This window comes from Balaenoptera musculus, chromosome 4, assembly GCF_009873245.2.
Source record: "Balaenoptera musculus isolate JJ_BM4_2016_0621 chromosome 4, mBalMus1.pri.v3, whole genome shotgun sequence".
Classification (NCBI taxonomy): Eukaryota; Metazoa; Chordata; class Mammalia; order Artiodactyla; family Balaenopteridae; genus Balaenoptera; species Balaenoptera musculus.
The window spans coordinates 31109070-31120127 of NC_045788.1; positions in this window are offsets into that span (position 1 = coordinate 31109070).

The following is an 11058-nucleotide window of genomic DNA, read 5'->3' on the forward strand; positions in this document are numbered from 1 at the left end:
TCATGCTGATACTGAAAAATGATAGCAACTACTATTGGGTAATACGTAGGCCGAGGAAGAATCTGGCCAAAGGATATTTGATATAGATTTTAGTCCACAGAAATATTACACAATTTGAAGAGGGACTGGTTTGATTTGTTTTGGGGAGAAATTTAAAAGTATGTCTCTTCCTATTGGCTGAACGAATTGTAGCTGTAATAACTGGCATAAAAAAGAATATTGATGGTTGTGTCAGTTAATTTTGTGTGTCAACTTGATAGGCTATGGTACCAAGTTTTTGGTCAAATACCAGTCCAGATGTTGCTGTAAAGATATTTTTTAGATATGATTAACATTTTAAATGGTAGAATTATGATTTCTCTGGGTATATGCCCAGTAGTGGGATTGCTGGGTCATATGGTAGTTCTATTTTTAGTTTTTTAAGGAACCTCCATACTGTTCTCCATAGTGGCTGTATCAATTTACATTCCCACCAGCAGTGCAAGAGGGTTCCCTTTTCTCCACACCCTCTCCAGCATTTATTGTTTGTAGATTTTTTGATGATGGCCATTCTGACCGGTGTGACAGATGAATGGATAAAGAATATACAATGGAATATTACTCAGCCATAAAAAGGAAAGAAATTGGGTCATTTTAGAGACGTGGATGGATCTAGAGACTGTCATACAGAGTGAAGTAAGTCAGAAAGAGAAAAACAAATATCGTATATTAATGCATAAATGTGGAACCTAGAAAAATGGTACAGATGAACCAGTTTGCAGAGCAGAAATAGAGACACAGATGTAGAGAACAATGTATGGACACCAAGGGGAGAAAGTGGGGGTGGGAGATGGTGGTTGTGGTGTGATGAATTGGGAGATTGTGATTGACATATATACACTAATATGTATAAAATGGATAACTAACAAGAACCTGCTGTATAAAAAATAAATTAAATAAAATTCAAAAATTCAAAAAAAATTTAAATTGGTGATTTTGAGTAAAGCAGATTATCCTTTGTAATGTGGGTGAGTCTTATCCAATCAGTTGAAGGCCTTAAGAGAAAAGACCAGGGCCCGCAGAGGAAGAAGGAATTTGGCCTCTAAACAGCCTTTAGACCTGAGCCTGCAACATCAAGTCTTCCCTGGGCCCCCAGCCTGCCAGTCTGCTGTGCATATTTCAGACTTGCCAGTCCCCACAATCATGTGGCCAATTAGTTTAAGGAAATATATATATATATAGAGAGAGAGAGAGAGAGAGAGATCCACATGTCCTATTGGTTCTGCTTCTCTGGAGAACCCTGAGAAATACAATGGTTTATCAAAACAAATAATGGTTACCAGAAAAGGGTTCCTGCCTTTTCTGACCTAGATTGGACCTCTTCAGCAGGAGGTCACTTTCTCTATGATATATCTGATCATGAGTTTTGTGAAATTCTGGGAATACTAAGAGGTCAAAGCAAAGAGGCTATGTGGATTTATGATGACTAGAGTAGTCAGGGCTGAGGGGACCGGTTATATATTGAAACACAGCAAGTCACCACATCAACCAGAGGCAGATTTAAATGTCCACAGTTTTGCTTGGGAATGCTCTACTTCCAGTTTCTTAAACTAACCTTTAGTGATTGCTTAACCATTTCATATTCACAGGTCTCATAAACTTCCACCAGGTTCAGTATTTTTATTGTAAACATAAGAGGCAAAAAGAAATCCTTTCTTATTTCCCTCCTCTAACCATACATCCTCCTTTAAAAAAAGCTTTACTCTGCTTTCCTCTTTATAATTTTATAGTTTTAATGGCGGCATCAGTATTTAATATTTATTGGGCACCCCCTAACCCCCGCTATAGAGAAACAATGAAAATACTTGATTCTTGTTCTCAAATAACATAAAGGTGAGAAATGTCTTGGAATTTCCAATTTAGAAAGTCATATTAAAAAATTAATTCTGGATCTACCATTTAAATAATTTAACAACCCTAAACCAAGAAAGAGGAGTAGCTGAGAAAACTATTTTTCTTAAGAATCATTATTAAGTCGGTATATTTGGAACTATGTCTGTGTCCTGGTTTACAGAGAATTCTATAAAGGTAGAAGCATAAGCCCCATTGACTAGATAACTTACTAATGCACCATTCTGTTGGGTTCAATAAAAATATTTTGAGTACTTCCTGTGTGCCAGGCACTCAGAGATACCAAGGCGAGTAAGATGCGGTTCTTGCTCTTTCTAGCAGAGGAAACAGGCACATAGGGAGGGGAAAATGCTGTGAGAACAGTGGCTCGGGGCTGTGGGAGCACAGGGGGCAGGTAGGAGAGCAGAGTGGTAAAGGGCATGGCCTCTGGGCCCCAGCTGCTTAGTTTTGAATCATGGTTTCACCACTTGCTAGCTGTGTGGCCTTGGGCAAGTTACTTAACCTCTCTGTGCCCAGTTTATTCATCTGTGAAATGGGAATAGTTCCATATCTTTACCATGTTGAGACATCTTATCGATGAAAATGGTATATCACTCTACTTACGTAGATCTTATTTATCTTTCCATTGTTTAATCCTTAAAAGTAGAATGCCTGAACCAAATGATATGGTTATTTTAAAGAGTTTTGCTACTGCCAAATTTTGTTATTGTTTGTGAGCATTCCTTGCCCAGCGCCTTTTGTTCCTTTTATTTCTAAGTTGGAATTCATGGTCCCATTCTTTTCAATCAAGAAAGTGCTGTCTTTACTACCCTTCCTTTCTTTTTCTTTTCAGTTAGATGTTGATAAGAGTTCTATAAATGGAAAGGGCTGGCCTCTGGACTACACCAGGAGTTAAGAATGTGACTCAGCTACATCCAGAGGAAGCCACCGCTCTCTTGGGCATTTTGTCAAAAGACTTAGAGTAGGAGCTGGGTGTAAGACGCAGGGTGGAAAGAAAGGATGGGATTGGGGGATCTTGGGCCAGATCTGGAGAGATAGGGCAGGAAATGTGTACACAAATACATAGAATTTGGGGTTATCCCCCTCACTCTTTAATACCTTTGCCCCCACCCCATGGCACATGAAGTCACCTAAATCTCCTGTCCCAACACTGCCCATGATGCATCAAAGCATTGGGGCTGAATACAGGGTCTCATGCAGCAATGGATCTGCACAGCAAAAGGAAAGAGTACAAAGCAGGGGCCATGGGGTAGGAGGGAAGTTTTGCAGCCCTGCAGTGGGGCAGGGGGATGGTGCAGGGTCTGAAATCCTTCACCTGTAAAGGAAATACACTATGTAAGTGCAGAAACCTGTGCCTGAATCCATTTGCTTTCTTTCTTGATAATTTTGAAAAATAATACCAATGATTTCACGAGAAAAGCTAGTTTTTATTTCAAACTTGGAAATTAACATGTAAACATTTAATGTTATTAACATTTGCTATAGGTTCCCAGAAAACTATGACTGATCTTTACAGTATTTACTCAGTTCATCCTTATGGTCAAATTTGAAGACCTTGGGCTTGCAAGCATTTTGACCGGCTTGAAAAATTATCCCCAACCTTTCTTCTTGCTGTTTCTACATGAGACTTTATAAACAGAAATCTGGAAGCAGAATTTTAGAGCCTTTCTATTTTTTTTCTTAAATAAAATCTTGTTAGTGTTTAATTAACCTTACTCCTGGAAAGCTCTTCCTTAGGATTAAGTTAAATCCTTTATGGTTTAATTATCATTCATTTTCTTTAGTTCTTCTTTCTGTGGAGATGGAAATTTCCTGATTATAGTCCTTCCTTAAAGAATTCTGCCAATCCACTGGAAACTAGAAGATAGTTGATATATTCCCCTTTTGTTCTTTGGTGGTGTGGTAAGGAAGAGAAAGAGGGTGTCAGGCCCAGGGTCAAATCCCAGGGCCTCTCCCATGACCGTAACCTTGGAGAAGTTATTTAGTTTCTCTGAGCTTCACTTTCCGTTATCTCCTTTGACTTACCTCACAGAATCATAATGAATATGACCTATGCGAAAACTCCTAACCTTTAGCTAATGTTTTCTTGCCTCTTATATATTAAAAATTCTCCTTTCAAAGTTTTACTTTTTCCTGCCTTTACGCATTCTAGGGGTGATAGCACAGGCTCGGGATAGAGCTAGAAGTCAGAAAGTCCTAAAGTATGAAGACTGGGGCATTTGTCCCTCAGTCAGTGGCCATGAGGTCATTGGTTGGTCACTTAGTTACTGGTATGGGCCACATTCCTCCTCCAAAAGGTCTTAAAGACCAATGTGGTATAATGGGATATGCATATTTGGTCTTTGTCCCCAGTTCCTGTCAAACCTTTGGAATTTCAATTGTAGAACACCTAGGTGGTGTTGGAGAAATAGCGAATTAGTTGGTTTGGGGAAAAAAAAAAATCTCTCATCTGGTGTCAGAAAGAATCTGAGAACCAGCATTTAAAGCACATATCCTGGAGTCAGATTGGGTGGGAATCTTTGCTCCTCTGCTATATTAGTTATCTATTGCTGCACAAGAAATTACCACAAACTTAGCAGCTTAAAACAATACCTATTTACTATGTCACAGTTTCCCCCGCTCAGCAGTCCAGACATGGTTTAGAATCCTCTGCTCAAGGTCTCACAAGGCTGCAATTAAGGTGTTCGCCAGGCCTTCAGTTCTCATCTAGACTCAGAGTCCTCTTCTAAGCTCACATAGTTGTTGGCAGAACTCATTTCCTTGTGACTATAGAACTTATTTCTTCAAGACCAGCAGGAAAAAGGGAGGCTCTGCTGCTTCAAGTCTCTGATCTTGGGAAAAGCCTAAGCTCTCTTATAAAGGACTCACTTGATTAGACCAGGTCCACCCAGAAATATCTCCCTTTTGATTAATTGGAAGTCAAACTGATTAGGGACCTTAATTACATCTGCAAAATTCCTTCACCTTTGCCATATGAGGTAACATAATGATGGGAGTGATAGCCCACCACCTTTGCCATAGTCTGTTGGCTTTTTCAGATGGTCTCTTTCTTGTGTGAGTTGTGTCTTTCAAGGAATTGGTCAATTTTATTTAAGTTATCAAATTTGTGAGCATAGAGCTGTTTATTGTATTCCTTTATTATCCTTTTAATGTCCATGAGATCTGTAGTGATGTCCCCTCTTTAATTTCTTTTTTTTTTAAATTTTGATTTATGTTAATTATTATATATGGCTTATATCATCATACGTAAAAAGTAACCAAGCAGAATTTTAAAAGCCCTTAGCTATTATACATTATCTACTCACTTCTTTTTTTTATTTAACATCTTTATTGGAGTATAATTGCTTTACAATGGTGCGTTAGTTTCTGCTTTGTAACAAAGTGAATCAGCTATACATATACATATATCCCCATATTTCCTCCCTCTTGCTTCTCCCTCACACCCTGTCTATCCCACCCCTCTAGGTGGTCACAAAGCACCAAGCTGATCTCCCTGTTCTATGCAGCTGCTTCCCACTAGCTATCTACTTCACATTTCATAGTGTATATATATCCATGCCACTCTATCACTTCGTCCCAGCTTACCCTTCCCCCTCCTCATGTCCTCGAGTCCATTCTCTACGTCTGCATCTTTATTCCTGTCCTGCCCCTAGTTTCTTCAGAACCTATTTATTTATTTATTTTTTAGATTCCATATATATGTGTTAGCATACGGTATTTGTTTTTCTCTTTCTGACTTACTTCACTCTGTATGACAGACTCTAGATCCAACCACCTTACTACAAATAACTCAATTTCTTTTCTTTTTATGGCTGAGTAATATTCCATTGCATATATGTGCCACATCTTCTTTATCCATTCATCTGTCGATGGACACTTAGGTTGCTTCCATGTCCTGGCTATTGTGAATAGAACTGCAATGAACATTGTGGTAGATGACTGTTTTTGAATTATGGTTTTCTCAGGGTATATGCCCAGTAGTGGGATTGCTGGGTCATATGGTAGTTCTATTTTTAATTTTTTAAGGAACCTCCATACTGTTCTCCATAGTAGCTGTATCAATTTACATTCCCACCAACAGTGCAAGAGGGTTCCCTTTTCTCCACACCCTCTCCAGCATTTATTATTTGTAGATTTTTTGATGATGGCCATTCTGACTGGTGTGAGGTGATACCTCATTGTAGTTTTGATTTGTATTTCTCTAATGATTAGTGATGTGGAGCATCTTTTCATGTGTTTGTTGGCAATCTGTATATTTTCTTTGGAGAAATGTCTGTTTAGGTCTTCTGCCCACTTTTGGATTGGGTTGTTTGTTTTTTTGATATTGAGCTGCATGAGTTGCTTGTATGTTTTGGAGATTAATCCTTTGTCAGTTGCTTCATTTGCAAATATTTTCTCCCATTCTGAGGGTTGTCTTTTCATCTTGTTTATGGTTTCCTTTGCTGTGCAAAAGCTTTTAAGTTTCATTAGGTCCCATTAGTTTATTTTTGTTTTTATTTCCATTTCTCTAGGAGGTGCGTCAAAAAGGATCTTGCTGTGATTTATGTCATAGAGTGTTCTGCCTATGTTTTTCTCTAAGTGTTTTCTAGTGTCTGGCCTTACTTTGAGGTCTTTAATCCATTTTGAGTTTATTTTTGTGTATGGTGTTAGGGAGTGTTCTAATTTCATTCTTTTACATATAGCTGTTCAGTTTTCCCAGCACCACTTATTGAAGAGGCTGTCTTTTCTCCATCGTATATTCTTGCCTCCTTTATCAAAAATAAGGTGACCATATGTGCGTGGGTTTATCTCTGGGCTTTCTACCCGTTCCATTCATCTATATTTGTTTTTGTGCCAGTACCATATTGTCTTGATTACTATACTACAGACTATAGCTTTGTAGTATAGTCTGAGGTCTGGGAGCCTGATTCTTCCAGTTCCATTTTTCTTTCTCAAGATTGCTTTGGCTATTCAGGGTCTTTTGTGTTTCCATACAAATTGTGAAATTTTTTGTTCTAGCTCTGAAAAATGCCTTTGATGGTTTGATAGGGATTGCACTGAATCTGTAGATTGCTTTGGGTACTATAGTCATTTTCACAATGTTGATTCTTCCTATCCAAGAACATGGTATATCTCTCCATCTGTTTGAATCATCTTTAATTTCTTTCATCAGTGTCTTATAGTTTTCTGCATACAGGTCTTTTGTCTCCTTAGGTAGGTTTATTCCTAGATATTTTATTCTTTTTGTTGCAATGGTAAATGGTATTCTTTCCTTAATTTCTCTTTCAGATTTTTCATCATTAGTGTATAGGAATGCAGGAGATTTCTGTGCATTAATTTTGTATCCTGCTACTTTACCAAATTCATTGACTAGCTCTAGTAGTTTTCTGGTACCATCTTTAGGATTCTCTATGTATAGTATCATGTCATCTGCAAACAGTGACAGCTTTACTTCTCCTTTTCCGATTTGGATTCCTTTTATTTCTTTTTCTTCTCTGATTGCTGTGGCTAAAACTTCCAAAACTATGTTGAATAATAGTGGAGAGAGTGGACAACATTGTCTTGTTCCTGCTCTTAGAGGAAATGGTTTCAGTTTTTCACCATTGAGAACGATGTTGGCTCTGGGTTTGTCATATATGGCCTTTATTATGTTGAAGTAAGTCCCTCTATGCCTACTTTCTGGAGGGTTTTTATCATAAATGGGTGTTGAATTTTGTCAAAAGCTTTTTCTGCATCTATTGAGAAGATCATATGGTTTTTCCTCCTTCAATTTGTTAATATGGTGTATCACATTGATTGATTTGCGTATATTGAAGAATCCTTGCATTCCTGGGATAAACTCCACTTGATCGTGGTGTATGATTCTTTTAATGTGCTGTTGGATTCTGTTTGTGAGTATTTTGTTGAGGATTTTTGCATCTATGTTGATCAGTGATATTGGCCTGTAGTTTTCTTTCTTTGTGACATCTTTGTCTGGTTTTGATATCAGGGTGATGGTGGCCTCATAGAATGAGTTTGGGAGTGTTCCTCCCTCTGCTATATTTTGGAAGAGTTTGAGAAGGATAGGTGTTAGCTCTTCTCTAAATGTTTGATAGAATTCGCCTGTGAAGCCATCCGGTCCTGGGCTTTTGTTTGTTGGAAGATTTTTAATCACAGTCTCAATTTCAGTGCTTGTGAATGGTCTGTTTATATTTTATTTCTTCCTGGTTCAGTCTTGGAAAGTTGTGCTTTTCTAAAAATTTGTCCATTTCTTCCATATTGTCCATTTTATTAGCATATACTTGCTTGTAGTAATCTCTCATGATCCTTTGTATTTCTGCAGTGTCAGTTGTTACCTCTCCTTTTTAATTTCTAATTCTATTGATTTGAGTCTTCTCCCTTTTTTTCTTGATGTGTCTGGCTAATGATTTTCAATTTTGTTTATCTTCTCAAAGAACGAGCTTTTAGTTTTATTGAACTTTGCTATTGTTTCCTTCATTTCTTTTTCATTTATTTCTGATCTGATCTTTATCATTTCTTTCCTCCTGCTAACTTTGGGGTTGTTTTGTTTTTCTTTCTTTAATTGCTTTAGGTGTAAGGTTAGGTGTTTATTTGAGATGTTTCTTGTTTCCTGAGGTAGGATAGTATTACTATAAACTTCCCTCTTAGAACTGCTTTTGCTGCATTCCATAACTTTTTTGTCATCGTGTTTTCATTGTCATTCGTTTCTATGTATATGTTGATTTCCTCTTTGATTTCTTCAGTGATCTCTTGGTTATTTAGTAGTGTATTCTTTCGCCTCCATGTGTTTGTATTTCTTACAGATTTTTTCCTGTAATTGATATCTAGTCTCATAGCATTGTGGTCAGAAAAGATACTTGATATGATTTCAATTTTCTTAAATTTACCAAGGCTTGATTTGTGACCCAAGATATGATCTATCCTGGAGAAAGTTCCATGAGCACTTGAGAAGAAAGTGTATTCTGTTGTTTTTGGATGGAATGTCCTGTATATATCAGTTAAGTGCATCTTGTTTAATGTATCATTTAAAGCTGTGTTTCCTTATTTATTTTCATTTTGGTTGATCTGTCCATTGGTGAAAGTGGGGTGTTAAAGTCCCCTACTGTTATTGTGTTACTGTCTATTTCCCCTTTTGTGGCTGTTAGCATTTGCCTTATGTATTGAGGTGTTCCTATGTTGGGTGCATAAATATTTATAATTGTTATATCTTCTTCTTGGATTGATCCCTTGATCATTATGTAGTGTCCTTCTTTGTCTCTTGTAATAGTCTTTATTTTAAAGTCTATTTTGTCTGATATGAGAATTGCTACTCCAGCTTTCTTTTGATTTCCATTTGTATGAAATATCTTTTTCCATCCCCTCACCTTCAGTCTGTATGGGTGCTTAGGTCTGAAGTGGGTCTCTTGTAGACAGCATATATACGGGTCTTGTTTTTGTATCCATTCAGCCAGTCTATGTCTTTTGGTTGGAGCATTTAATCCATTTACATTTAAGGTAATTTTCAATACGTATGTTCCTATTACCATTTTCTCAATTGTTTTGGGTTTATTATTGTAGGTCTTTTCCTTCTCTGTGTTTCCTGCCTAGAGAAGTTCCTTTAGCATTTGTTGTAAAGCTGGTTTGGCGGTGCTGAATTCTCTTAGCTTTTGCTTGTCTGTAAAGTTTTTAATTTCTCCGTCGAATCTGAATGAGATCCTTGCTGGCTAGAGTAATCTTGGTTTTAGGTTTTTCTCTTTCATCACTTTAAATATGTCCTGCCACTCCCTTCTGCCTTGCAGAGTTTCTGCTGAAAGATCAGCTCTTAACCTTATGGGGATTCCCTTGTATTTTATTTGTTGCTTTTCCCTTGCTGCTTTTAATATTTTTTCTTTGTATTTAATTTTTGATAGTTTGATTAATATGTGTCTTGGCATGTTTCTCCTTGGATTTATCCTGTATGGGAGTCTCTCTGCTTCCTGGACTTGACTGACTATTTCCTTTCCCATATTAGGGAAGTTTTCAACTATAATCTCTTCAAATATTTTCTCAGTCCCTTTATTTTTCTCTTCTTCTTTTGGACCCCTATAATTCGAATGTTGGTGTGTTTAATGTTGTCTCAGAGGTCTCTGAGACTGTCCTCAATTCTTTTCATTCTTTTTTCTTTATTCTGCTCTGTGGTAGTTATTTCCACGATTTTATCTTCCAGGTCACTTATCCGTTCTTCTGCCTCAGTTATTTTGCTATTGATTTCTTCTAGAGAATTTTAAATTTCATTTATTGTGTTGTTCATCTCTGTTTGTTTGCTCATTATGTCTTCTAGGTCCTTGTTAAACGTTTCTTGTATTTTCTCCATTCTATTTCCAAGATTTTGGATCATCTTTACTATTATTACTCTGAATTCTTTTCCAGGTAGACTGCCTATTTCCTCTTCATTTTTTTGGTCCGGTGAGTTTTTACCTTGCTTCCTCACCTGCTGTGTGTTTCTCTGTCTTCTCATTTTGCTTAACTTACTGTGTTTGGGGTCTCTTTTTCGCAGGCTGCAGGTTCGTAGTTCCCGTTGTTTGTGGTGTCTGCCCCCAGTGGCTAAGGTTGGTTCATTGGGTTGTGTAGGCTTCCTGGTGGAGGGGACTGGTTCCCGTGTTCTGGTGGATGAAGCTGGATATTGTCTTTCTGGTGGGCAGGACCGCATCCGGTGGTGTGTTCTGGGGCGTCTGTGACCTTATTATTATTTTTGGCAGGCTCTCTACTAATGGGTGGGGTTGTGTTCCTGTCTTGCTGGTTGTTTGGCATAGGGTATCCATCACTGTAGCTTTCTGGTCGTTGAGTGGAGCTGGGTATTAGCGTCGAGATGGAGATCTCTGGGAGAGCTTTTGCCTTTTGATATTATGTGGAAGCTGGGAGGTCTCTGGTGGTCCAATGTCCTGATCTCAGCTCTCCCAACTCAGAGGCACAGGCCTGACACCCGGCCAGAGCACCAAGACCCTGTCAGCCACATGACTCAGAAGAAAAGGAAGAAAAAGAGAAAGAAAGAAAGAAAATAAATAAATAAATAAAATAAAATAAAGTTGTTAAAAAAATATTAAAAATTAAAAAAAATTAAAAAGTAATAAAAAAAGAAAGAAGGAAAGAAAGAAGAGAGTAACCAAGCCAAAAAACAAATCCACCAATGATAACAAGCACTAAAATCTATACAAAAACAAAACAAAACAA